Source organism: Mauremys reevesii, linkage group 7 (genome assembly GCF_016161935.1).
Source record: "Mauremys reevesii isolate NIE-2019 linkage group 7, ASM1616193v1, whole genome shotgun sequence".
In the NCBI taxonomy this organism is placed as follows: Eukaryota; Metazoa; Chordata; order Testudines; family Geoemydidae; genus Mauremys; species Mauremys reevesii.
In genome coordinates, this window is record NC_052629.1 from 35,245,819 (window position 1) to 35,271,982 (window position 26,164).

The 26,164-nt window shown below is 39.2% G+C and overlaps 1 protein-coding gene across 9 annotated transcripts in view; it reads left to right on the forward strand.

Annotated features, from left to right (window-relative positions):
* PRKG1 (protein kinase cGMP-dependent 1) overlaps positions 1-26,164 on the forward strand; it is an 885,489-nt gene that overhangs the window by 305,066 nt on the left and 554,259 nt on the right. The window contains exon 1 of one of the 9 annotated variants that reach the window (XM_039547332.1): positions 2,271-2,320. The exons of the other annotated variants lie outside the window; for them this stretch is intronic. The gene's annotated coding sequence lies outside the window, so the exon portion shown is untranslated. Of the gene's footprint in view, positions 1-2,270; positions 2,321-26,164 lie in introns of those variants that run through there. 9 annotated transcript variants of the gene reach the window in all.

Consider the following 26,164-nt stretch of genomic DNA (forward strand, 5'->3'; position numbering starts at 1 on the left):
GAAGGAGATACTGTTTTGTGGCACTACTTGACATAAAATGATTGACTGTGAGCTGGAACCATTTATTCTATTCAGATCATCACGTGTATTTTCTGAAAGTTATTTTTACTGTGTGCTATCAGACTTTTTCCCCCATGGTCAGGAGCCTGACTTGATAATACAGAACCAAAATGTGATTTACCAATCTATATTACCTCCAGCGCTTAATGTCAGTGCACTGATTTTTGCCTTTGTATGATGTGCACAAAAAGTAATAAATCATGTGTGACTGAACTGAGTCAACATTCTTATTGGTAAACATCAAGTAACATCTAATAAAAGTGCATTTTTTATATTAAAGGTCTAAGATATTGGCTTACCTTGCAATATTGCAAATTGTAGCTTTATTGACATAATGGGTGGCTTATTGAAAATATATACGTGATGCACACAAATTATTAAAATTCAGTTTGCTCTTGGTTTCAGGAGAGACTTTTCAAGTACATCTGACTGAAAAGTGACATGCATTTACACAATATATATTTCTCATTTTTTAAGAAATGCCGCTTTCTATTTATCAAATCTGCTTTTAAACAAGGGCTTCTCCCATCCAGCCTATCTTCTCCTACAGTGTTTACCCAGACCACTCTTGAAGTTGATTTTATAACTAAAGAATGTTACTTCTGTGTTTACAATGGATAGGACTCAAGTGTTGTACAGCTGTGTGCTGGCCCTCTTCCCGGGAATGAATTTCACCCACTGTTCCTTATGTGTTGCCTATACCACGTAGAGAGAGTCTCACAGTAACTCTGTAAAGATTTAAGCAACCACTCCATTCATTCAGACACAAACTTATGTACTTTGTTCACATCAGGTGCAGATACCATTCCTTTCATAACTTTCTCAAGGTTGGCAGGTCATCGTAGTAGGAGATGACCAGTAAGGAAATGGATAGATGGTGTGCCACAGATCTTTGGAAGGTTAGCTGTTGACTATTTGAAGTGAGAGATGGATTGAGAGGGCTTCTGAAATATCTGCCATGATGTCACCAATATTCAGAAATGAATAAATGGATTTTATTTACTGCTCTGTTGTATGCTGAAACAAAGTTAAAATGGTCAACTTATAACTTTGTATCTATGGCAATAGACTGTGATGCCAAGATTAAGACTTCAGAGCAGAAGCATGACAGAGACACTGATCTGTAAAGCAGACAGTTCTTAAAATTTATACATCTGGGAAAAACTTTGGAACTCATTTCACCCTGAAACCCAGCTACGAAATCATTCTCTCTCCTCAGGTCCAGTGGGATGGGTAGAGGTGATAGAAGGGAAGGGCACCCAGCAGCTTGCATCAAACAGCCCCCAACACCATATCCACCCATACAAGCACGAGTCCACTCGACACTCCCAGTAGCCCACAAACTCCTGTTCAGAAGCCAGCAACTCCGAATCCAGAACCAGCATTCTCACATGCCCCCATTCAGCAGGCATTATTCCTCCAGCCCCAAAAACCTAGCCCTCCCACTCAGCACAAGCAACCCCTTCCACTCCTATATCATACTCCTTGCATCCCTAATCCTCACTATCCCAGCATTCCAGGCAGCAAGGCCCCTCCCACAGCAACATCCCCCACCAACGTTTCCCACTGTGCATAAAAATACTATTGCTGATTTCTTGCTCTTGGTTTTACAAGGCAGGCCACCTGCACCCTCTGTTTCTCCTTTTCCTCACAGCCCTCCTGGGGTGGATTCAGCAGTCTAGCTCTTCCAGACCATAACAAGAGCGGTAAAAAATGCTGATTTGACTGAATCAAAATGTTCTGTGGGAATGTGTTGATTCCATCAAGATGTTTGATGGAAAGTGGGCAGGCTCCGAGGAAGATTAAGTTACTGTGAGTAAAGGCCACTTCACTCCTGAATGAAAGCATCCACAGGAGGTGGTGGTGGTGGGTGGTTAATGAGCCATAACTTACGGATGTTGAGTTCACACCTTTAGTTGATTTGCCTTTAACTTTCTTGAGTAGACATGCCCTAAACAAATGAGATCCAGCATTAAGTATCTGCCCTTGCTTTTGCCTCAAGAGTTCATTGCCATATTTCTTATCCTTACTGACCTTATCTATGCTCCTGTTTTCCCTGCGTAGGGGCCTTGCCACCTGGACAAAACTGTTTTTGTTCTGTTTTTTTTCCTAGCCATTAAAGCTGATGGCTCCAGGTATTTGATAATGACCTTTAAGCAGAAACTGTTGGCGGCCTCTTTAAAAAAAGAGCCACATCCCTCCTGCTCTTCACTTCTGACTCAAAGAACTCAGCTACTCCCTGGAGCAGGACATGTATGTGGTATGTCATGTAACTCCAAGTTGCCACAGAGTCAAGTATGTTGTTAATAATTAGCAAATAACACCTCCATATTCATCACATCCTACTGTGCAACCCCAGTAAAATGTGAGATTTAGATGTTTTACAGTATGAAAATGTTGGTGGACCTTGGTTCTGGATGGGAAAGAGTGAAAGACACTGCAGTTGGTGTACTGATTAATTTTTCTGGAATTCTGAACGCACATTTTTTGTCCATGTCGCCTTTCTCTGTAGCTTTCCTGGGAGATTTGTTATCCACCTGGCATCCTTCAGAAAAGGGGCTAACCTTTGTTGAGAGGAGGGAAAGAGATGCCAATTGCAGAATCTTGCATGTTTTAGAAATTACAGCTAAGTTTCCTTGCTTTGCTGTCATTAGTTCGCTTTTTTCAGACTCAGCACAGTAAGAAAATCTCTGTTAAATCTAACTTATTAATCTTGTATCATTTTCTCATTAATCAGTTAACTTTATTTTTTTAGATTTATACTTGTGTAGTGGAGAAAAGAGCTGGTTAGTAGCTTTGTGTCATCCACATTGTTTTGGAGGTTTGGGCGTTAGTCCCTTTGATATGATTTCTGGGGGTAAATTTTTGGAAAGTATTGCTGGAAAGATACATAAACAAATTTGGTTAAACAAATGAGTCATAAGGTGTGCACCCTCTTCATATCAGGTACGTGGACTACTATGAGGATTCACATATTTGGCTGCTGTTGACATCTGTTGTATATTCTTGGTTATTATTTTGATTGTGTCTGGATGGGTTTTGACATACCTGACATTCAATATAAAAATTTGTACCAAAAGAGGCATGCTATTTTCCACAGTCTCTCACTGGCCAGCAGAGTTGCAAAGTGTCCTTCCTTCATCTCCCGAATGCTCTCAGGTGTTAAGCTAGGCTTGGTAGTCATTGCAATGCCATGTAAAAGCAGCAGAGTAATAGCATCCTGAAAAGACAGCCTGATTTTTGGTTTTCTTCTTTCAGTTTGGAAATAAATGATACAGACTGTATAAATGTAGCATCTCTCTAGCCCTGCTGTTAATTTCCCCCCTATTTATAGTTCTATGATGTGCTCATTTTCCAGGGAAGCTTCTCTATGTTGTCTCTCTGTGTGATTTTTCTGCTGTTACAGATTTCCCTGCATTGTGTTAATGATCCCAACTGTTCTGTTGGGTAGGTGTAGCAATACTGATTAGCTGCAACCTCCCCTGTGTTGTATTTAGTGCCTAACATTTATTTTGTCTTTAGCAGATGTTTCTGCCTGAGATCAATAGGGAGTTTATAGATCACTTTACGCTTTCTGTATAGCAATGGAAACCAGCCTGAGGTGCAATCATGATATTTTCACCTGCCAAGATTTAAAACAGTTCCACACATTCTTATTCATTACTGTGTACGGCCACTTGGATGGCAGAGAAGAATCCAACTCAGATTACGCATGTTAACAGTTTGAGGAGAGCAAAATTACTATGGTATTTACTTCCAGTGGAGGCTAGCACTAATGGGGCATAATAAAGGGGGAAACCTTGGATATATTCGCCTTGAGAGGAGTACATTGCAATGACAGCAGTCTAGTTTTGTAGTTTGGTAAATGAAAACAAAGTCTAATAGTCTATTACGCTAACCACGAATCCAACTTTCTTCAAGAATATTACTGCAAAGCAGGATCTGTTTTCCCATTTTTATATTGCATGAATGTACACCTGATTATTAGGAAGGAGTGAACTGGCTAAAATAATAATGACCAAACTAAGCCAACCAAAACCTTTTTGGAAATATGGAAAAGTTCAGTTATGTGTTTTTGTTACAAATTAGAGCAGTTGCTGGCACCGATTTAAGGTATTTTCAGTTGAAATTTTTGTTTTTCAATTAAATGGAAAAACATCTAGTTTCATTGAAATGTTTTTGGGTTGTGATTTAAAGTGAAAAAATTCAAAGTAAATATTTTGACAAAAACATTTTGTGTTATTGAAATTTTTCACAAGGGGAAGAAATATTTTTCTGATGAGCTCTATTTTAAATATTAAATTGCAAAATGGAAATTGGAATGGAAATTGGAATTGGAAATATATAAATACTACTCACTGTAATTCACTGGAAAGCTGGGCACACTCTAAATCTTAAAAGAAAATCTAGTTTACATGAGGCTTTATTCCACACCATTTGAAATTAATGGAAGCTTTGTCTTTGACCTGAATGGGTTCAGGATCGAGTCCATATTTTCCAGCCTAATTCTGAGACCCAAGAGATCTAGGTAAGCTTGATTGGTTTAGTTTAACTTGTTAACTAATTATTTATTTATTAATAAAGCACTGAAAATGTGCCAGGAACACCAAACACAAAACCGAAGACAGTCTTTTCTCTGAAGAGCTTGCCACTGCTAATAACATTACTGAAGAAAAAGTGAGGAGAAATAGTGCAAAAGAACTCGATAAGATTTACTTTACAAATAAGTAAAGATCAAGAACCCAAATCTTTTCACCCTTATGACTCTCACTGAAGTCAGCCTATTTTATTTCCACAAGAAAAATGTAGGTGGAGATGATAACCATCTGATACTCTCAGTAGATACTGGCAACTAGCCAGGTAGACAATGATTTCACTCTGAGAGAACAGCATTGGCCCTTTACTCGAATAGTTTAAATATTCTGTAAAACACTTTTTTATCCAAGAGGTTTGACTGATTTAAATTGGAGATAAGAGGAAGAACTTTTAAAGGAGAAATACCGATAGGACTTCAGCACAGAAATCTAAGGACATATAACTTGCTTGTTAATATTTAAAGAGGACTATGTTGTTTCCAAATTATACAAAACGAAATTACATTTTAAACACTTGATGTTGTGGTGTTTTGTTTAGTTTCTATTACCTGGGCTTTCCAGTAGTGTACAGTAATGTGCCATCAACCACATTTCAAATATTATAATAGTGGAAATATCAAGAACACCAAGATTATCAATGATATATTTTCAAACTAAAATAATTACTTAAAAGATATTTAGAGGCTTTTCTGGCACAGAGACAACATCTGTTGTTCTGGTGGGATAACCATCTCCTTTTCATAGACAAGGGAATATATCTGTACTCCTCAGGCTGAACTTCTCTAGGGTACTTTGATACTAATGATCATGAAACAAACCTGTTTCACCTCCAAGAAGTTGGAGAGGTGAGACATGGAAACAACAAGAAATGGTTCCAGTCTTTTCTCTCTGACCAAACAGTGTGGGTTGTTACAAGGAACTGTTTCTCCATGTACTAAACCCTCACACTTTATGTCCCAAGGCTCCATCCCCCTTATTATTTCATATCTATATAAAACTAATGAGAGAGCTAGTGAGGCAACATGGGCTGAAGTGCCAGAAGTATGCGGGAGGCATCTAGTTTTACGTATTCTTTTTGGAAACATAACCAGCACCATTTCCCTATTCTCTGAGCCTGGATATAGGCAGGTATTCAAAAGATATCTTATTTTATAAGACACCAGATCTGGTTACTATGGATTCATGACCTCTAGGTTTAAGTATTACAGTTTATTGATCCATGTTGATCTATGTTGTCTATGGCAAAAGACCAGAAGATAGAGGCAAAGGTGAGTTTCAGCCACATGTTGTGCTCTTCCAATTCTCAGGCCAGAATACTCTCTGGCATAAATGAGCTCTGATTTTTGTCCAGTTGTTGTTGAGCAAAACGGGTCATTCCAAAAGCCAAGAAACAGTAGAGTGGAAAGATGCACTAGCCATGTTGGATATCCCTTAGTTATGTTGCCAGTACTAGACAAGGAGGAGTTTGGTAAGAGTTGCGGAATGGCTGTATTCTATCCATGGATTCCCCTGGGTAGGAGTTCCTTCCTTTTCTCTGCCTGTGGCACACAATAATAGTCTTCTGAGGGTTGTAATACTTTGATCTAATTCTGGTTGTTGATGGTTTTGGTGGCCTGTGACATACTACAGAAGGCAGACTAGATGATCTGGTGGTCCCTTTTGGCCTTTGAACTTTGATTCAGGAGGATAGAGCTCCTGGGTTTATGGCTACTTTGTCACCTCTGAGCTGACCTCCACTTAGCAGAGACCAATTCAAGATATCTATTCTGATATTCAACATCCTCTCTGCCACCTGAGATATCATGTTACCTATTTCATCTAGCTATCTGAGATAACAACTCTCTTCTTCTGCAGTCATGGTCTCTGAAAACAGACGCATTTCATAAGAAGTTGATTGAGTTATATACGGGATTAATTTGATGTATGTATAGTAATAAAATTGTGTGTGTATGCCTACATGTACAACCCACTTTAATACTACATAGATACTTTCTCTCTCTCATTTTGAGTTTTTGTTTCTTAGTTTTGTGAAGCTATTAGTATTTTATATTGTGCCTCTCTGTTGTAGTAAAAGGTTATTTATATAAAATATATTACGAAAGGCTGGGTGGACAAATATGTATCTACTATAGCCAGCATGCATTGTTCCACAAACAAGGCTTGCTTTTTGTTGTGTGGGATGGTATCGGCCCACTTTTGCATAATTAATAGATAATGGTGGCTCGTGAATGAAAGAGAGACTGAGGTTAGCCCTTTGAAAAGCAGAACACTCCATCTCTGGTCATGTTTCCATGTCTGCAATAATGAGACTTGCAATGTGTGCTTCTCTTTACTATGTAGTATAGTACATACCAAACATTTTTCATTTTAACAAAAAAAATAATTAAAATTCCCCTACCTGGTCAGTTCCAATATTTCACAGCATTATAGTTTTTAATGTATGATTTTTAGATAAGATCCTAAAATACTTCTAAAATATTTTCAAAAGTCAGGAAATGAAAAACTGAATGCTGAAGAATTGGGGAGGAGCATTATAGCTAAAAAATCAATTTGAATAGCATAGTCCAACAGCTGTTTAAGGCAGATGAACAAAAATGCATCTTGTGTCTAGTGAATTTCAAAGAAAACAATAGTGTGAAATATATCAGATCACCTAAGTGACACAAAGATTCTGGAAGGTTATGAAAGAAGTTAGGATGTTAGTGTTTAAAGATCCTTTAGTAACACACAGAGTTTATTTACTGAAACTCAGAAACTGTAAAGACAACATATCAACTGCATTATTTTGTGAAGAATTAAGACTGGTGTAATTTTAGGCACCATCGGGGGCGGCTCTAGACATTTCGCCGCCCCAAGCAGGGCGGCATGCCGCGGGGGGCGCTCTGCCGGTCGCCGGTCCCGCGGCTCCGGTGGACCTCCCGCAGGCATGCCTGAGGAGGGTCCGCTGGTCCCGCGGCTCCACCGAAGCTGCGTGGGACCAGCGGACCCTCCGCAGGCACGCCTGCGGGAGGTCCACCAGAGCCGCCTGCTGCCTTCCTGGTGACGGGCCGCCCCAAGCACGCGCTTGGCGTGCTGGGGTCTGGAGCCACCCCTGGGCACCATAATCTAAATCTTGTTGTGTGCTGCTGTCTCTCTTTTGACCATAAAGCTTCCTTAAACAGGCGCCTAGGAATTTTTTGACCTTGAACATGACAGTTGAGCGCATGGCCTTCACTGTCCAATTCTGTCCAGCCCATCTAGACAATTAATTACCTGATCCCAAAGCCCAGTCCAAATGTCTTGTTCCATACCTGACAATTCGTTCTGTCCCTACCCCTTCTATAATAATAATAATAAAAAAAAACGCCCTCCACATTTTAATGGTCCCTTTAACATCTCTTTTTTATTAATAAAACATCAAAATAGGGGGGAAAACCACTTTTCACTATTCTCCTATGACCATTTGTCTCAGAATAGTGGAGATACAAAATCATAGTAATGTAGGGCTGGAAGTGACCCCAAGAAATCATCTAGTCCAGCCCCTGGACACTGAGGCAGGATTAAGTATACCTAGACCATCACTGACAGCTGTTTGTCTACCCTGTTCTTAAAACCCTCCAGTGACAAGGATTCCACAACCTCCCTAGATAGCCTGTCCCAGTGCTAAACTATTTTTAGGAAAAACTTCCTAACTATATTATCTAACTTCAGTCTCCCTTGCTGCAAAATAGGTAGATTACTTTTTGTTCTACCCTCAGAGGAACAATTGATCACTGTCCTCTTGACAATCTTTGACATACTTGAAGACTGTTATCACATCCCTCCCACTTTCCCCCGTAGCCTTCTCTTCTCTAGGCTAACCATGCCCATTTCTTTCAACCTTTCCTCATAGGTCATGTTTTCCAAATCTTTTATAATTTTTATTGCTCTCCAGTTTGTTCGCATCTTTCTTAAAATGTTGTGCCCAATGCTGGACACAGTACTCCAGCTCAGGGCTCAGCCGTGCCAAGTAGAGCAGAACAATTACTTCCCATGTCTTACATACAGAGCTCCTGTTATCTCAGAATGACATTTGTCTTTGCGATAGCATCATACTGATTCATATTCAACTTATGCATTATAAACCCCATATACTTTTCTACAGTACTGCAGGCTACACAGTTATTCCCCATTTTTTATTTGTGCATTTGATTTTTTTTCTTTTATACAGTGGTACCTCCCTCAATTCCTGTACTGAACTCCACGAGTAGATGGTTGAATTGAGCTCTAGACTAGACAATGCACAGTTTAACTTCAGAGAAACAAGGTTACATATCACAAACACCCAAGGTAGACGGCTGTTAAAGCACCATTTTATGTGACACTGTCTTTTGATGGTACAGGTGTAAAAGCACTAGAAAAAAATCTGGAAAATGTTGGCTTCCAGAGTTCTTTCCTGCACTGCGCCAGTACATTGCAAGTGAGAACTATAAATTAGCCATTTTGCTGTGTGTGTTTAACAGTCCTGTCCGATTCCAACACATGATAAATATCACAGTGAACTCCCGTTCATAGCGATCAATCAATGTATGTATGTACTGATGTGTCAGGCTCATAAGAGTCTAATGACTCAGTATTCAAAAAACGGCAAACTGCACCTGTTAGAAAGAGCAGTTGCTGGCACCGATTTAAGGTATTTGGTGCCAGTCAGCAGCAAAAGTGTAAATGATTCCAGGTTAAGGATCACTCAACCATAACCTGAATTTTAAATGAATACAGAAGCTAGCTAGGGAGGAATTTCTGTTGCAGCAAACCCACCTGCTTTTTGGGGGGAGGAGGATTTTGTATTCTGTTATTTTTTTCCATTGAAATTGAAACTTAGTATTTTCCATTAAAATGGAAAGAAAAAAAAACCTTTGCAAATATTCAGACGAGTCAGGAATTCATTATCTATTAAAAGTGTATGTAGTATTCTTCATTTCTATTATACAGTCTTCTTCATTTCCCCCATAGAAGGCTCAGAACCAAAATAATAGATGTATGAGGATGAGCTGACAATAAATCTGTCTATATTCTTCACCTCACTCGCTGATTTTAGGAAAATAATTACTTTTCTTGGATTTAATCTTACCTGTCTGAGATTCCCCAAACTGAGAAATATTAACCGATATGTTCTGAGATTGTCTAAATGTAAATCTAAATTGAAATTTGTCTTAGCACACTTTAAATCATCCATAATAAAAGGCTGAAGGATTATTAACTATGAGAATTTTAATGTTTGATCTTAGTTACTTCTGAGTTTGCCTTATTTAGTGTAATTATTTTAGCATATTTAAGAAAACATTCCCAGAAAAGCAGATTTTGGTTTTTTTTAATCTTTTAAAAGGAAAATTGGGCAGGCCTAAGAGCAAGAACACCAAACACACCTCAGGCTCACCAATTCTCCTCCTTCCCTCCCTCCCTCTTGTCTCCTTGCACACACCTGCCTGAGGCAGGTGGCAGGTTCACTGTCAGCTCTGCAGTTGCTGTTGTCCATAAATAACTTCTTATAGGTGCACCACCAACAAAATAGCAGAACTGGCTGTCATAAAGTGCTGTCAAATGCACAATGTAAAATCTCATGTCAGTTACAATAATTTCAGGAATAACCTGAAACAATAGTAGGTTCAAAATTTTAAGATGGGAAGGTAAGTAGTAAGTTGACAGTGTCTTGTAAAAACACACAATTCTTTAAAGATTTTTTTATGAATCCTTGTTTATGAATAGAAAGAATTGGTCCCCTGTCTTTATCCTTCATTAGATTCCCTAAGCAACCAAAGGAGTAACTGGAATCCATGTAGCATAGGCAAGAAATTCATTCTGAGCTTTAACTGCGTTGTCACAGATGAAAAGTATTTGTTAATGAATTATGTCAAAAAAGTGAAGAGGTTGAGATCCTCACAAATCGCCTATATGACTTTAGTGCACACTTCATTAGTATTTCTCACTTATTACTGTCACAAATGTGTCTTGGAATTTCTTTTCTGTGCTAAATGGCTTCTAGCTACTCCATTGTTCTTTTTTTTTTTTTTTACCTGCTGGACGGTGTCCAGGAATATTGTGTAAAAGACTGCAGGAATAAACCTAATAGGTGAATTTCAAATGGTTTTATTAGGAAGGTTAAGAACATCTCATTTTTGTGCTTGCTCTTTGTTCTCTTATTCCCCAATTAATACTTTGTTTCAAGATGCACACCTTTAGTGGCTTTATTCTCAGAGCATTGTCCTATTGATTTTAACCTTGTGCTATGCTTGTATTACAAACTAGCTCAATATATGAGTATTGGTGTTGATGGCAACGTTGCAAAACGTGAAGAGTTTTCCTTCTGTGGACTAGACAGGGAATTGAATTTTGTAGCAGAAATAGGTTATAGTACGTTCAGTTTGTAAGACTTTTAGATTCTGGAGCAAGTACCGTCTCTTTATCTATGTTTGTATAGTCCCTTTGCATAATGGCCCCCAATCCTGACTGGGACCTCTGGGTGCTACCATAAGTTTAAATATTTATGAATAATAATTTTTGGATCCTTCAGACTGTACAAGGGCTGTCTAGAAACAAAAAAATATATAATTTAGATTTAATATAATTTAAGATGGAGACTCTAATTCAGGATTTACTTGTGACTACTTTTGACTGTTGCTAATTATTTCTTGTGCACTACACTGACACAGCTAGAGAACTCCTTCAGTCTGTTTATTCTCCTGAAATAATGTATTAGCAAACTGTACTCACCCATGATAATCACAGTTAAATTGCTTGTCCTTTTAAAAGGGAATGCTAGTTACGCCCCCTAAATAGCATAGTTACCCAAGATTTTCAGAATCCAAAACATTGGTAACTTTATTGTTTCTCTCCAGGAGGTGTCAGGAATAAATGTATGGGGGCACAGCTCATCCATCTGATAAATGATTGGTACAAACAAGATTGCTTTCACATAAAATTACTTTTTTATTAGATCTCAAGCAAACACACACACATGTGCTGTCACAGTAGCTTTAGAGCATCTCAAAACATTTATATTTACTTAAAGTTAAGAAATGGTTTCAAGGAATCAGTGGCCAAGCTTCAGGTGGCCCTTCCTTCCATCTGACTGATGCAGAGCTTAGATGCCAAATCCTTGCCCAAAGAAAACTTCCTTGGACTGCTCCAAAGCATGCTTTCTAATTAAACTTTCTATAAATTTTCTCCAAACAAATCACAACTTATTATAGCTCCTAATAAGCTAACAATTTCCCTAGGAACAGCAAATAACAATTCATTATTCTCCTTATCAGCAAAGCACTTCTAATCATAATAATACGACTTACATGTCAGAGGTGCCTAAAACCAAAGTTGTCTGTCCAAACATTCCTTCTATTTTAATGGAATCTTAACTCCCTGTCCCAGCCTCTCATTCTGATTAGCAGAGCTGCAAAAGTACAGCTGCATGGATTTGCCTCTCAAGTCTTAAGATTATCCCTAGCTATTTGACGTTTGGGTTTCAGCTGGCAGTGGTTGAACATACAAAATGGCAAACTGCAATATTGTCAAATTTGGGGGCTACAGCATAAGTGCTTTACAAGTAGTTTGTTTCAGGTAGAAATGTCATAGCATGTTCAATGATAACATTTACAGGCAATTTAATTGGAGGAAAGATATTATAGAAGGTGCGGACCATAGTCTATCACAGTTAAACCAGTATCTATCCAAAGTCCAGTGAAGTCAATGGAGTTATCATCCTCTGGATTTACAATGAATGGTGTAGATGAAATCAGAATCTGACCCTGAATAAATTCAAGTAGATTTTTCATCTTTGTAACTCAGGTTCTCACGCAATTTCTATGGCCCACAGTCATATTTGTGCTATTCTATAACTCATTCTGAAATGTAATGTTGTCCAAGGTACTTTTACATTCAATAGCCAATATAGATATTATAATGCTTCAAGTTTTAATCCACATGATTAACCCATTTCTTCTGAAATAACTTTACTTATCTTATTTGTCTCTCTCTTGCTTTTATTTTGCACAGGATTGCATTGCAAACCCATTTTGTGTTCTCTTGGGCTTTCCTTCACCTTCCCCCTAAGTGAATGGATTCCTCTCATCTAGATTTTTGCACCAACATTCTTACCATTAAGGTCCACTGTAAGATTTTTTTTTCCCCCCAGGTACTCTCAATCCTTCAATGTTGCCCTCTGCCTCTAGCTAGTTGCTCACAAATTTTGGTGATTGGCTCCCTTAATTCCTTTCTGTATTTTAAAAAGATTTCCATTGGAACATAGAATTTTACCATATTGGATCTCACCACTGGTCTGTAAAATTTGCTATTCTGCTTCTAGCAGTGACAAATCAGATGACAAAATAAGTCAACCCACCTGACAAATTGTGTAATATTGCACAAGAGAATCTGCTAAAGAAATGGGCTTTACGATCTTTTGGTCCTACTAACAGGTACCAGATTTAATTTTATTTAAAATATTTTCTTTCCAATATTATAGGTAAGTCTGGTAGCAATGCCTATTATTAAAGTTGTTCAATATTTCCCGAAGACCTTGTTTTCAACTGCTTGTATCTTTACCAAACTTTAACTGTTTTGGGGGCTGAAATTTCCATGCCAGGTGTCCTCCTCAGGCTGACTTTTTGCAGGGGAGGGGGGAATTACAGTCAAAATGGTTCAATCATTTCCATGAATGAGGCTAGGAAAAATGCATTGTTTTGCTAATGTTAAAAATTCTGGCAACCTTTTATTTGAGAAGTTCCAATGCCCCCATGTTTTGGAGCAGGGACTTGAATTTTGTCAGGGGGTACTTTGTGTCAGGATGTACCTTTTGCCATCCCTGTGAAAATCCACCAAAATCTGAATTAGTTATACACTTTTTAAAAATCAGTTTGCATGCGCCCAGTAGAGAATTCTTAGGTTTTAGCAGCTGAATTGCCTAAAGATTCCATTTTCACTGGACATAATCCACTCTGGAGCTGAACAGGACTTTCTCTGCAGTTGCAGATCTTGGCTGCTGCCAAGTCTGAGTCCAGAATCTGGAAAGGACAGCAGGAAGCCTGCATCCTCCTGTGCTTTCAATGATTTCCACCTTGCCCCCCCGCCGATCCCTAGACCCAGGCAACATGGGGGAGGAAGCTGATTCCACTGCAGAGGGGATAATAACCAGACCTGCCAGGGGAGGGGAGTAGATTGTGACAGGTGCCGGAGGAGTGGAGACTGGGACTAGAGGCTGGCAGGGTGTAGAAGAGGGAAAGTAAAAGTGGGAGTTGGTATGGGGGAAGTCTAGGACTGGGTGCTGGTGGGGAGAACTGCAACTGACTGGGCAAGGAGACTGGAAGCACTAGGTAAGGGGTAGACTAATACTGGAGGAGTCAGGAGGGAGGAAACTGGGACTGGTGGAGCAAGGAGACAGGGAATGATGAGAGAATGGAATGGGGAATCCAGAAGGAAAAGGGATCAGAAGTCTGAGGAGTGGAGACTGGGACTTGCTATAATGGTACAGGAACAAAGGATCAGGGATGGGGAAGAGATGTGATGGGACATGGATAGGTCAGAAGGGGTCATGGCTGGAGGGAGGCAGAAGAGTCCATGACCACCAGAAAGCAGGTCTTCTAGTGCCTGGAATGGCCCACAATATTCCCAAATCTCACCATTCCTCTGCTGTCAGAAAATATCTGTGAAACCAACAGGAAAAGTATCCCATTCCCTGCTAGTGATGGATCACACAGAAGATGACAACCTACTAATGCTTATTTTGTTATTCAAGTGGCAGAGATGTGTGGTATATCATGTTTTTCAGTTTGCTTTTTTAGAACTTAGAAAATTATACACAAAAGGCTGTATTAAAACAATATTTAGTTTGCAAAGTCAAATACTAAAAAGTTAGGAAATACCTGAATGTAAGGTTTCTGTGCAAATTTATTTTGGCCAATTGTGCATATGCATTATGATCCAGTTTCTGTAATTATATAGTCACATACTACTTTTTCCACGGTTCATTCAGTGCACAGGATGAATCTACTCAGGAGATGATCATGGCTGTATTCAGGAAGCTGTTGTCTGTAAGACCCCACTTCCATTTCTTGTAGAAGCTGGAAGTTGTATAGTGAATAAGATGGGATTGCAGACAGAGAAAGGATAGTATCAGGGTTAAGGTACTTGAATTGTTGCCTTGGAGAATTACATTCTCTTGTCTTTGTCAGTGTTCCTGTGTGATTCTGGGCAAATCACCTGACTTTTTTCATAGGAAGTCACTAATTGTATAATACCATCCATTTGCCTGACAGGGGTGTTGTGAAAATACATTATTAATATCTGTAAGGCACTCATGCTATAATGATGACCAACATAAAAGAACCCATGAAAAACTAATAATTCTGTCTTAACCGAAGGATTTGAATAGTGTCCAGTAAATAAGGCATGAGTCAGTGAACAATGAGGAGAAAACAACAAATGGAATAGATGCTTACTCAATGAGCACAGTTCATCTTGTGGATGGAATGAGGCAGGGAGAAATTTTTGATGGAAAAATAGCATGTGATCATGTAACTAAAGACTGTTTCATAATGCATATGCACAAGGAGACCAAATTGAAGTTGTACAGGAAAACTTTGCAGCCTAAATTAAGCTTTTAGTGTGTAATAGACAATCATAGATCATGCCCACTTCTTGGAAGAACTCATCATTGTCTGAAAAGGTGAAAGATATAAAAGGTGAATAATAATTTGAATACTGACAATGTTGTGATCTCTCGTATGCTTTCTCAAAATAACAAACTGAATATCAAAAAAAGATTCAAACCCCTCAGTCACCTCATATTTTGATCTTGCAGGAGAAAAAAACAAACTTAAAATATCATTTTTTCCTGACATTAAAGGTTTTATAGTAAGATAGAAGGATATTACCACAGTATAGCAACAAACATCATACCGGTACAAAAGCACACTTCTGAAACAAAAGGAATATCTTGGAGGCTGTCTAAAAGCAAAAAGAGTTAGGGTGAGAGTCTGTTGTCTGCTGGTAAATTGTTGAAGATGTTCTTTGAATTAAAATAGCCTCAGGTAGTTTTTGATGCACTTCTTTAAATTGTAAGGAGGAAAGTGAAAACCAATAATATACCACTAGATTATTGGTCATTATATGAATTACATGCAGGCTGACAAATTCTTGACGTCAAGTTAATCTGTTTTCTTCTGCACAGGAAAGAGAAAATGACCATTTAATTATCAGAAGAAAAAATTATCTTACTAATTGAGAGAGTCACATTAGGCCTATTTAGTTTATAGTCCGATTTATTTCAGAAATTTGAATGCAATTCAGCTAAGGATGCTGTTTAATTTTTAATTGGATGGACTTGGTATGCTAAAGTACCAAATGTTCCCATCATAATCCAAAAAAGGTCTTTAGCTTGTTTTTATTATTATTATTATTTTATTCAAGAGGACAAAAGAATATACTTTTCCATAATAAAACAGGATTTTCTGAGATGGAAAATTTCCCAGCAAGTATCATATCAAACTTTATGCAAAAATAGTATTTTATGTATGAATACACAGGTGGGTTTGGTCCAGTTTCATCAGGACTCAAACATTTGGATATTTACTCAAAATGTATCCAGACTTGTCCACAACCATCTCATCCCTCCCATATTCCTCCCTAATCCTGTGAATCAGTCAGGGGCGGCTCTAGGAATCCCGCCGCCCCAAGCAGGGCGGCGTGCCGCAAGGCGCGCTCTGGCGGTCGCCGGTCCCGTGCCTCCGGGGGACCTCTTGCAGATGTGCCTGCGGAGGTTCCGCTGGTCCTGCGGCTCCGGTGGAGCATCCACTGGCATGCCTGCGGGAGGTCCACCCGAGCCGCGGGACCAGCGAACCCTCCGCAGTCATGCCTGCGGGAGGTCCACCGGAGCCGCCTGCCGCCCTGCCGGCAAAATGCCGCCCCAAGCAGGCGCTGGGGTCTGGAGTCGGCCCTGGAATCAGTTACTTGTTTATGACGATTTTGATGATGATTTGTATATAATCTTTCATCTTATAGAATTGCAAAGTATTTTCCAAGCATTTTCATAAGGTATAAACACTGAGCACCTTACGTTAAACACCCATTTTAACCATACTAACACACTGGTGAAGTGGACTGGCTTCCAGCAATGAATTTGTCAGTGCTCAGCTTAGGCCTAAAGCCTTGGCAAAAGCTGGCACCTGGTTTGCCAGCATCATGGTGGTCATGTTGCAGAAGCAGTGCTAGGCTGGAAAGATGCCTCCTGATGTTGCCTGGTGGCTTTTTGTTCTTAGCTGTCTTATTGCTCCTGCTGTTTGCTTATAGAGATGAGTTAAAAAGGCTCCGGTGAGATACAAGTGCTATGAGTGTAAGAGAATAAGCATGTGTAGGAGTGCATTAGGGCAAGGATAAACAAGAGCATAAAAGTACATGTCTTAATTCAGAGGAATTTATATTCTTCTCTTTCCATAGTCTCTCTGAAGGTGGAAGGCACACCTAGCTGGCTTCAAATAATCTTTCATTGGCTCTGCACCTTCATTAGATGGTGCTGATGGCATCTTCAACTCATGAATATGCTATCTGTGATGCATATGCAGCAGGGTTGTATTTCTTCAACTTTATGGTTATATTGTTTTTGTCTTTTTGTGGTGGGAAATTCTCAGAAGACCTTTACGGTTGGAGTATTAACTCTTTCTTTTATTCAGTTAATATTTTGAGATACCCTTTTAATTCCATCAAGGTGTAATAGTCATTGAAATTCTGTTTCAAATTAATCCAAACAGTCTATTTCCTATATAAAAATCTGCTAGCTTCTAAAATGGCTCTTTTAAAACCTAAAGGATACCTAAAGAGAGTCTTTAAATGTAATTGGTCAACATGGCTGCTACTCTGAAAAAAGATATTGTATTTTCTTAGCATCCTTGGAGAAGTTCTTGTTTTTCTGAGTTTGGTAAGGTGTTGCATAAGTATTGCCAGATAATTAATTTCCCAATTAATATACATATTTTTTACTCAGATTGCTTCTTACATTAGTAACTACATCTAGCATCAAAGGACCTTGCTATATTTGTACATAAAACATCTAAGGTATAAACACTGAGCATCTTATGTTTACTATGGCATTTACTATGAGAAGAATACTTACATTTAGAAACAAAATATTTGAAAATACACATGTCAAAAGAAGCTTATACCATCTTGAGCAGTTGAGACACAGCAAAGGTTTTTCGCCTTTAGGTGGAAACATGAGTTGGACATAACCAATATCTTTAATACATTTCTCAACCACAAGTATTCTCTTTAACATCTGAAGATTGCAAACTTTATTGAAGTGGATCTGTTTTATTAAACACTAAAGATATTTCTAGAATTCTTTGGCTTTAAAAAAAGGCTTTTCTCTTTGCAAAGAGGTAGCCTACAGAACCCACTTTTCTGACTTGGTTTATAGCTATGATAAGACATCCTAACCCTCACTTCTTTTGGCATATGTTAAATAAAGAATACTCTCACAATCTTTTACATAATCAGGCCTTTTTTGTAAACATGAATATCTTACCAAGTTTTTTAATCTCAAAATCATGTCTGTATGTCTTCTACAGTGTAGGGTCTTCTATAAGTGGGGAGGTCTGTTCTTTGAGAAGATGTTCTTGTTTAACTTTTAACAAAATAATTCTTAGCTTTACAATATATTGTTTGTAGTACATTTACAATTTGCAGTTGGACACACCGTCAAATATTCTTTTCAAGGCACAATTTACAATAACTATAATTTATATACATCCTTCAAAATCTAATATAAGAGAACAAGATAAAACATTAAAGCAAAATAGAAGTGATAAACCTGCATCCCAGAATCGGTGTGAACACTTGGAGGTAATAAATATGATCTTATGCTAAGGAGGTGTCATTCTCCTTGACACTTGGTTGACAGAAAGCAGAGCATTCCTAAGAACTTCCTCAGTTAGTGTGAACAATTCATCTAATTAAGTAGGTAACCACAAACATAAGCACAGGGCCGCCCAGAGGGTGGGGGCAATTTGCCCCAGGCTCTGGGCCCCTGCAGTTTTTTGGGGCCCCTGGAGCGGGGTCCTTCACTTGCTCCAGGGGCCACAGAAAACTCTCTTCTTCCGCTCTGGGTCTTCGGTGGCAATTCGGCAGAGGGGGGTTCTTCCGTTTCAGGACCCGCCGCCGAAGTGCCCCGAAGACCCATGGTGGGGGGTCCTTCCACTCCAGGACCGCCACCACCAAAAACCCCAGGCCCCCTGAATCCTCTGGACGGCCCTGCATAAGCATGGGAGCTATCATATTTTCCAATCATCATGTGTGAAAATAAGTTTACGTATCTCCTAAGATTCAGTAAAGGTGAAGCGAACATTGTAATAACTTAAAAATATAAGAATAAATATTTTAAATAAACATCTTTGCATCAATATTAAGATCTACCCCCATCAGCATCCATGTGTGCCCATTCCTAGGCAATTGGGTGGTTCAGGTCCACACACGGAAAACCTGGAAGAACCACTGATAGTGATGTGCGCCCTATTTCGGGTCTTATGACTATGGACAAACCGTAACAAATTTATTCTGACACGTACGCAGAAAATAGCCTTTTTCAGTGCTATCTGGACTCTGCAATAACCAAGGCTTCCCTTGGATATTTGCCAAATCTTATTCCTTTTTAGGAAGACCCTCAATAATTATCAGGTTCTGGCTCAGAAATATGCATCTCACACCCTCCTCTGTATGCACTGCTCTTTTACATTTGACTACAGAGGGCTTCAAAAGAATAGGATAAAAATGTTTCCAGTAGAAAGTATCCAAACATGAGCCCATTTGAGAAATGAATATAAAGTTATGATTTTACTTTAATTCTTCTAACTGTACAATAAAATACTTTATAAACACCATAATTAAGAGATACAGTAGATAGATTTTGGCACACTCCAGTGCATAATATAGGCTATTTAATTCTGCTTTTGAAACAAACAGAAAATATTAACAATCTTAATCAGACTAGACTTGATCTTGGCCAGCCATAATGCAATTAGAGTTTTAATTGCCTAGCAATTGCATTTTTTGTTACAAAGCAATTTCCCCTTCAGTTTTAAGTTACAAATGCTTAACTGCAGTCCAGCATTACCAAGGATTTGGGAAGCAAAACTAGGTGTCTCCTGGAACAGGGTGGGGGAGGAGAGTTATTTATTTGGCCTATGCAAATTTATTTGGCGGTCTTGCTAAGCCACAATGTTCTTATCAACAATGTTCAAGGCATAAAGACCTGCAGGAAATTGTCATTTTGCAGTCCTCAACAATATGTGTCATAGTTTGTAGCTGCTCACGCAGACATAGTGGACTGTCTCTAAAACACCACTGAATTTCCAGTGAAGCATGGAAGGGGGTGGGGGGGGGCAGAGTGGGAAACAGTGTGGGGAGGAAGTAGAATAATTTTTAAGTGCATAAACACTTTAAGCCAGGCACTGTCTACTACTCTATTTTTGTACCGTATCTAGCAAATTGGGACCCCACTCTTGATGGGTCCCTAGGAGCGATCATAAACTAATAGACATCATTAACAAAGTAAATAGCAGTAGAATAGGAGGTGACAAGCTTTCATGAACCTGCCTTCAACCACTGACAGATCTGAATTGGTTGTGAATAATGGTGTCAGGTTGTCCACATAATTTCAGTTTGAGATTTCCATAATTTTTAAGAGCTTTTTGTTTAGATTGTTGTCTTCAATGCTATGTTTTCTTTCAAATTGTACTTGGCAATCTCAACTGTAACTTAGTTTCTTATGTTTTGGAACTGGAGTATAGTAGAATGGGCTCTGCTACAAAAAAATTTTCATTTATTTTATGGAGTACTTAGCCAGTCAGAAATTTTCCAACAAAGCTCTGTTTCATTGGAAAATGCTAGTTCCAAGAATCTGAAACATTTTGTGGAAGCATCTCAGGTTAGATGAATTTGTGGTGAATCAAAGGCAGTGTTCCTGCCTGGTTTCCTTCCTACTCACCAGATAGCTTGGGGTGAGCCATGCCAAGTGGACTGCCCTGAGGCAGGGGACCCTAGTCTTTCAGGATCTGTGGTTATGAGGAGAGAGCCATTCCAGAGCTCCCTGCCTGCTAGGTGCTCTCAGATCCCCAGTACAGGGTAGTGCATCTGGTGGGACTGCCAAAAAGCCACAGACCTTGGGAGCCCAAACAGCTGCTGAGTGAAATTGGCATTCTTGTCAGTTTCACCGTTGCTAATAGCAAGAATGTCAATTTCACTGGGCAGCTGTCTGGGGCCTGGGGAGCCTATTTTGTTTCAGAAACACCATGTGTCAATGTTTCTGAAACTAAATACGTTTGGGATTTCTGGTTTCAGCCAACTTGGTTAAATTTACCCTGGTGTTTACCATATTCCTTAGTCACAGGGTGGGAATAGTCTATAAGCAGTAGTATAGGAACATATTGTGAGGCAGTAAATATTAATATTAAAAATTTAATGGTGCTTCATGGGAGTGGAGAGCTGAGAGAACTGGGTAGTAGCCAGGCTCCAGTTGGGAGCCGGGAGTCCGGCAGCAGCTGAGCTCCCAGCTGGGAGCTCCACGGGGAGCTTGAGAGCCCAGGCTCTCGGCCCCTCCCCCCCTACTGCTCTTCTTAAGTTGATGCAAGTGCTCCTGGTGAAGGTGGGCACCACTGACAGAAAGAAGGTAACATGGACATGAAAAACAGCCGTAATTACTGTGGTGGCTGTAAGCTGATCTAACATAGGTCAACTTAGTTGTGTAGTGTAGACTTGCCTCAAGTAATACATCCCAAACGGAAAGAAAAGAAATAATTTAACAAACCTAAAATGGTATGAGGTTAACAATTTACATATGTTCATTGTCTAGCTATTTTCATATCACCAGCACAAGAATTTTATTTCATCTCAAATCTCTTTGGGAATTTTCCACCTCTGAGTTTCCTTTCATCATAACTCTTAAAGTGTCTGTTGTTTTTGTGGAACTTGCTGGCTGTGACAGTCCTTGCACATTCTGTCCAGGTGCGGAAGTCATTACTGTTATGACTTTCCCAGCCTCGGCTTCCACAGTTATATTATCAGTTCCAGGTGGCAGCTATGCTGAAATCCTGTCTCTCTGATACTTTTTAGATGGTTCCTATATGTACCTCTGGGTTTAGTCCTAAGACCCAATTATATTCTATACCCCACTTCATTTATCTGGGTCAGTACTGTATAGGGTACCTCCCAAGGTTTATCCAGCTTACGGCTCCTGTCATTCTTTCTCATAGGATTGTGGAACTTGAACCAGTCTCCCCTCTTAAAAGTTTCCCCATATGAACTTAAATAAAGTCTCCATTTTATCAGAGGCTGTTGTCAACTTTTTCCCAGCAAAGGGGTCAACTTCTTGGATTGTAAGGTTTCTACATAGTCCAAATAGGTCACATCCCTTTGTTCCTCTTCTGGAACTCAATACCAGAGGTTTGCTGGGGTCCTTAGCTCATGCTGAAAAATAAGGAGTGATGGGGCACACTTTGTACTCATTCACTACTGTTCCATGAGCCATCAAAAAGAATGGGATGTGTGGGTCTCAGTCCCTAGCCATCCGAATGCCCCAAAGTTCTATTGTACCTTTTCACCATCCCATTCAATTGTGTATGTGCTGTGATTGTGTATGTTTTGTGGATGCCTAGAATCACTCAAAGCTGTTAACATTTTGGATTCCAACTTTCTACCTCGATCTGTATGTAACTCACCCAGTATCCCAAATATGGTGAAGAATTCATTCACTAGGACCTGTGCTACTGTCACAGCCTCTTGATTTCTTTTTGGATAAGCCTCAGGCTATTTTATGAAATAGAATCATAGAATATCAGGGTTGGAAGGGACCTCAGGAGGTCATCTAGTCCAACCCCTTGCTCAAAGCAGGACCAATTCCCCACTAAATCATCCAAGCCAGGGCTTTGTCAAACTTGACCTTAAAAACCTCTACAGAAGGAGATTCCACCATCTCCCTAAGCATTCCAGTGCTTCACCACTCTCTGAGTGAAAAAGTTTTTCCTAATATCCAACCTAAACCTCCCCCACTGCAAATTGAGACCATTATTCCTTGTTTTGTCATCAGGTACCACTGAGAACAGTCTAGATCCATGCTCTTTGGAACCCCCTTTCAGGTAGTTGAAAGCAGCTATCAAATCCCCCCTCATTCTTCTCTTCTGCAGACTAAACAATCCCAGTCCCCTCAGCCTCTCCTCATAAGTCATGTGCTTCAGCCCCCTAATCATTTTTGTTGCCCTCCGCTGGACTCTTTCCAATTTATCCACATCCTTCATGGAGTGTGGGGCCCAAAACTGGACACAGTACTACAGATGAGGCCTCACCAATGTCGAATAGAGGGGAATGATCACATCCCTCGATCTAATGGCAATGCCCCTACTTATACAGCCCAAAATCCCGTTAGCCTTCTTGGCAACAAGGGCACACAGTTGACTCATATCCAGCTTCTCGTCCACTGTAACCCCTAGGTCCTTTTCTGCAGAACTGCTGCCTAGCCATTCGGTCCCCAGTCTGTAATAGTGAATGGGATTCTTCTGTCCTAAGTGCAGGACTCTGCACTTGTCCTTGTTGACTGGTTGTTACAGTTATGACAGATTTACATCAATATAATAGAGATCTAATTGACCCCACTGCAGCTATGAGAGAGAGAGAAAGTCAGTCCCATTTAAAAATGGCCTAGATAATCCAGTAATCTTTTATTTAGTCTGTGTGTTTACTGTAACACTTACAACAATTAGATCTTTTATTTTTGTCATTCTTTTACTGTATTTTCTTCTACAAAATCAGTTTGTGGAGGAAATATGCAGAATTCAAAACAGAAATGAACATACTGTGATAAAGAGGAAGGGGAAGGATGCATAAAAAGGCTGAAGTCATTTTGACATAAGTAGAGCACACTTTAAATAACACAATCGGACAGAGAGCCTCCTGTGGAATGGACAATCTTCTGACCATCTGACAGAAACAAAATATTTTGACTAATGTAGGATGGTTTAAGCAGATTCAGACTGAATCTTGCACAGTTATTTCTGTGGAGAGTGATTGAAATGTCTTTGTTTCTAGAGTTCTCCACATGTACTATATCACCATGTTATTCACCATCTTTATTTTTCTCTAAGAACACTAAGCTGATAGCAGTTTCTAGGTTAGTGAATCAGATTAATGAAGTATTCCTTGTGATAATATACAAATAGATCTGATAAGGAGAAGACAGGCAGATTTTGCATTCCCACTTCAGTATTCTGCATAGATGAAACTACTCTTCATAATTCAGCTAATACTGGTGCATGGTTTATCAGGGTGTGTGGCAGTGGGTAGTTGGTACAGTGGATTTTGTATGCATATATGACATTTCTAGTGAATTAGGTGAAAACAAATCTTCAAAAAATAAACAATTTAAATGAGATGTTGCATGAACTCCTACCATCTGTACTGCATGAATAGGGTAAGCAGAGCTGTTGTAGGTTATATTCTTTTTCTATTTTCATTCTTCTGGATGTTTTTAAATTAATTGTTCTGTCTTGATTACAAAGCTGTGGAGAAGCTGCCCCTAAGACCATTTTCTACACTACAGAGCCTAATTGAGCATAATTTCATTTTTTCTTTTTTCATATTTTAGATTCACCTAATTTATTAGCTAAATGGATCTTGGTGCTGTTTTACAATTTAAATTATATGAACACACAGGAAAGCAGATAATCAGCTATTGGCTAGATCTAGTTTTATTGTCACTATTATTTGTTCGCAAGTCTGGGATGACTGTAGAACTCACCAGTGCTGTACCTATCTCAGCTCAGTGTTGTTTCTTCTTTTCAAGGAACGAAAAAAGATGCCTGATTGTTCAACATTCAGGAATATTTTCCTCTTTAGATGGAAACGTATAATTTCAATTAGCATGGCCTAATGTAGAGTTTGATCAGGACACCAAGAAAAGCATGGCAATGACAAAGCAAACGTGGTCATTCCATTGACTCCTAGTCAGGTTCCACTGCCATTTTAAGACACTCGTACTATTCTTGAAGCCATTAATATATTAGGTTCCAGCTAATTAGAAACCGTATCACCATCTACGATCCTCCAAGGCAATTATGATTATTTGGGACAATGCAGTTAACAAAGCATCTGAGAGCCAGAGTCAAAGCCTTCTCAGTTAAGGGGATCCATGTTTGAAACAAAACTCCAGGGAAGTTGAGGTGAATCCAGAATCTGACCACCTTAGGAAGTGTTGCAGAACCTTCTATTTGATAAAGCTTTACACCATAACCAGAATGACATTCACAATGTCAAATGCTGTCTCTCTTCTCTTCTCCCTCTCCTCCCACTCAATAAAAAACACACAAACCTAACTAAAGCAAAGCTTTCCATCACCTGAAAAAAGAGAAGAGCCAGAGACTCCATGAAAGGGCTTTGCTATTGCCAATCTATCTTATGTGAAAAGTGCTCAGATTGCTGCAGTGTTGTGTGGCAGTACAAACTCCTAAGATTGATAGATAAGGCACAGTTTTGATAAAAACTAAAGCTAAGTAAAATAAGCTCAGCTTGAAATCCAACCCATTTTCAAGTTAGCAATATGCCTGCAAAAATGCAGTGTTACTTTTTTGTCTCAATTAAAATGTCACTTGCGTTGTTCATTGTTTTGCATTACACAGATGTGAGTGGAAATTACGCTTCAGATTTTCAAATTTCAGGCTGGATTGATTGGCTTCATTACTTGGTCACAGAATCTCATGGTATTTCTTCGTTTCCTGATTGGCTGGATCCACTCCATATCTTTTAGAATATATTTTTTCAGTGCCAACCAGAAAAAAAGAATCACAAGAGGATCAAATTAATTCTCTTATTTATACCTGTACTGATCCATTTATTTTTTAGGAGATGAATTTGGCCTATATTCTTTTTCTCTAGTAATTAACATTTCAAATTCTTTAATAACTATACAGCTTGGGAAGTGACTACTTTTTCCAGTATATGAAATTCTAATTAAACTGCACATTTACTGTATCATATTATTAGTGGAACAACCCCTGCAAATCTCTTTATTTGCTGTGGTATCATAGCACTAGTATATTTGTCTGTTTATTGATTCCTGCTCTCGTGTAGGCTATTGTCCTGTTGATCCTTCACTTACTCACTCTGGGAACAGATTCTTTGCACTATTGGCATTAATCCTCATGTTTATTAGTATATTGCTCTGTAAGGGAACACATGCCCCAGAAAAGAATTGGAATTATGTTCTGAGCCAGAGGCATTCCTGACAAAATGAAAAGGCTCAGGAGATGCCACAGCAGAGTGGGTCTTACATTCACAAAATCAGCCTCTTCTAAAAACAGATACTACTAGAAAAGAATTGTAGTGGGTTGCTGAGGACCAAGCTTGGAAGCTAGTAAAATAGCTTCTTAAGCACTGGCTTCTCTCAAACCAGACCATTTTGCTTCTAGATCTGTGGGAGTCGATACCCAAAAATCTAGGTCCAATTTTCCAAACCCAATAAGGAG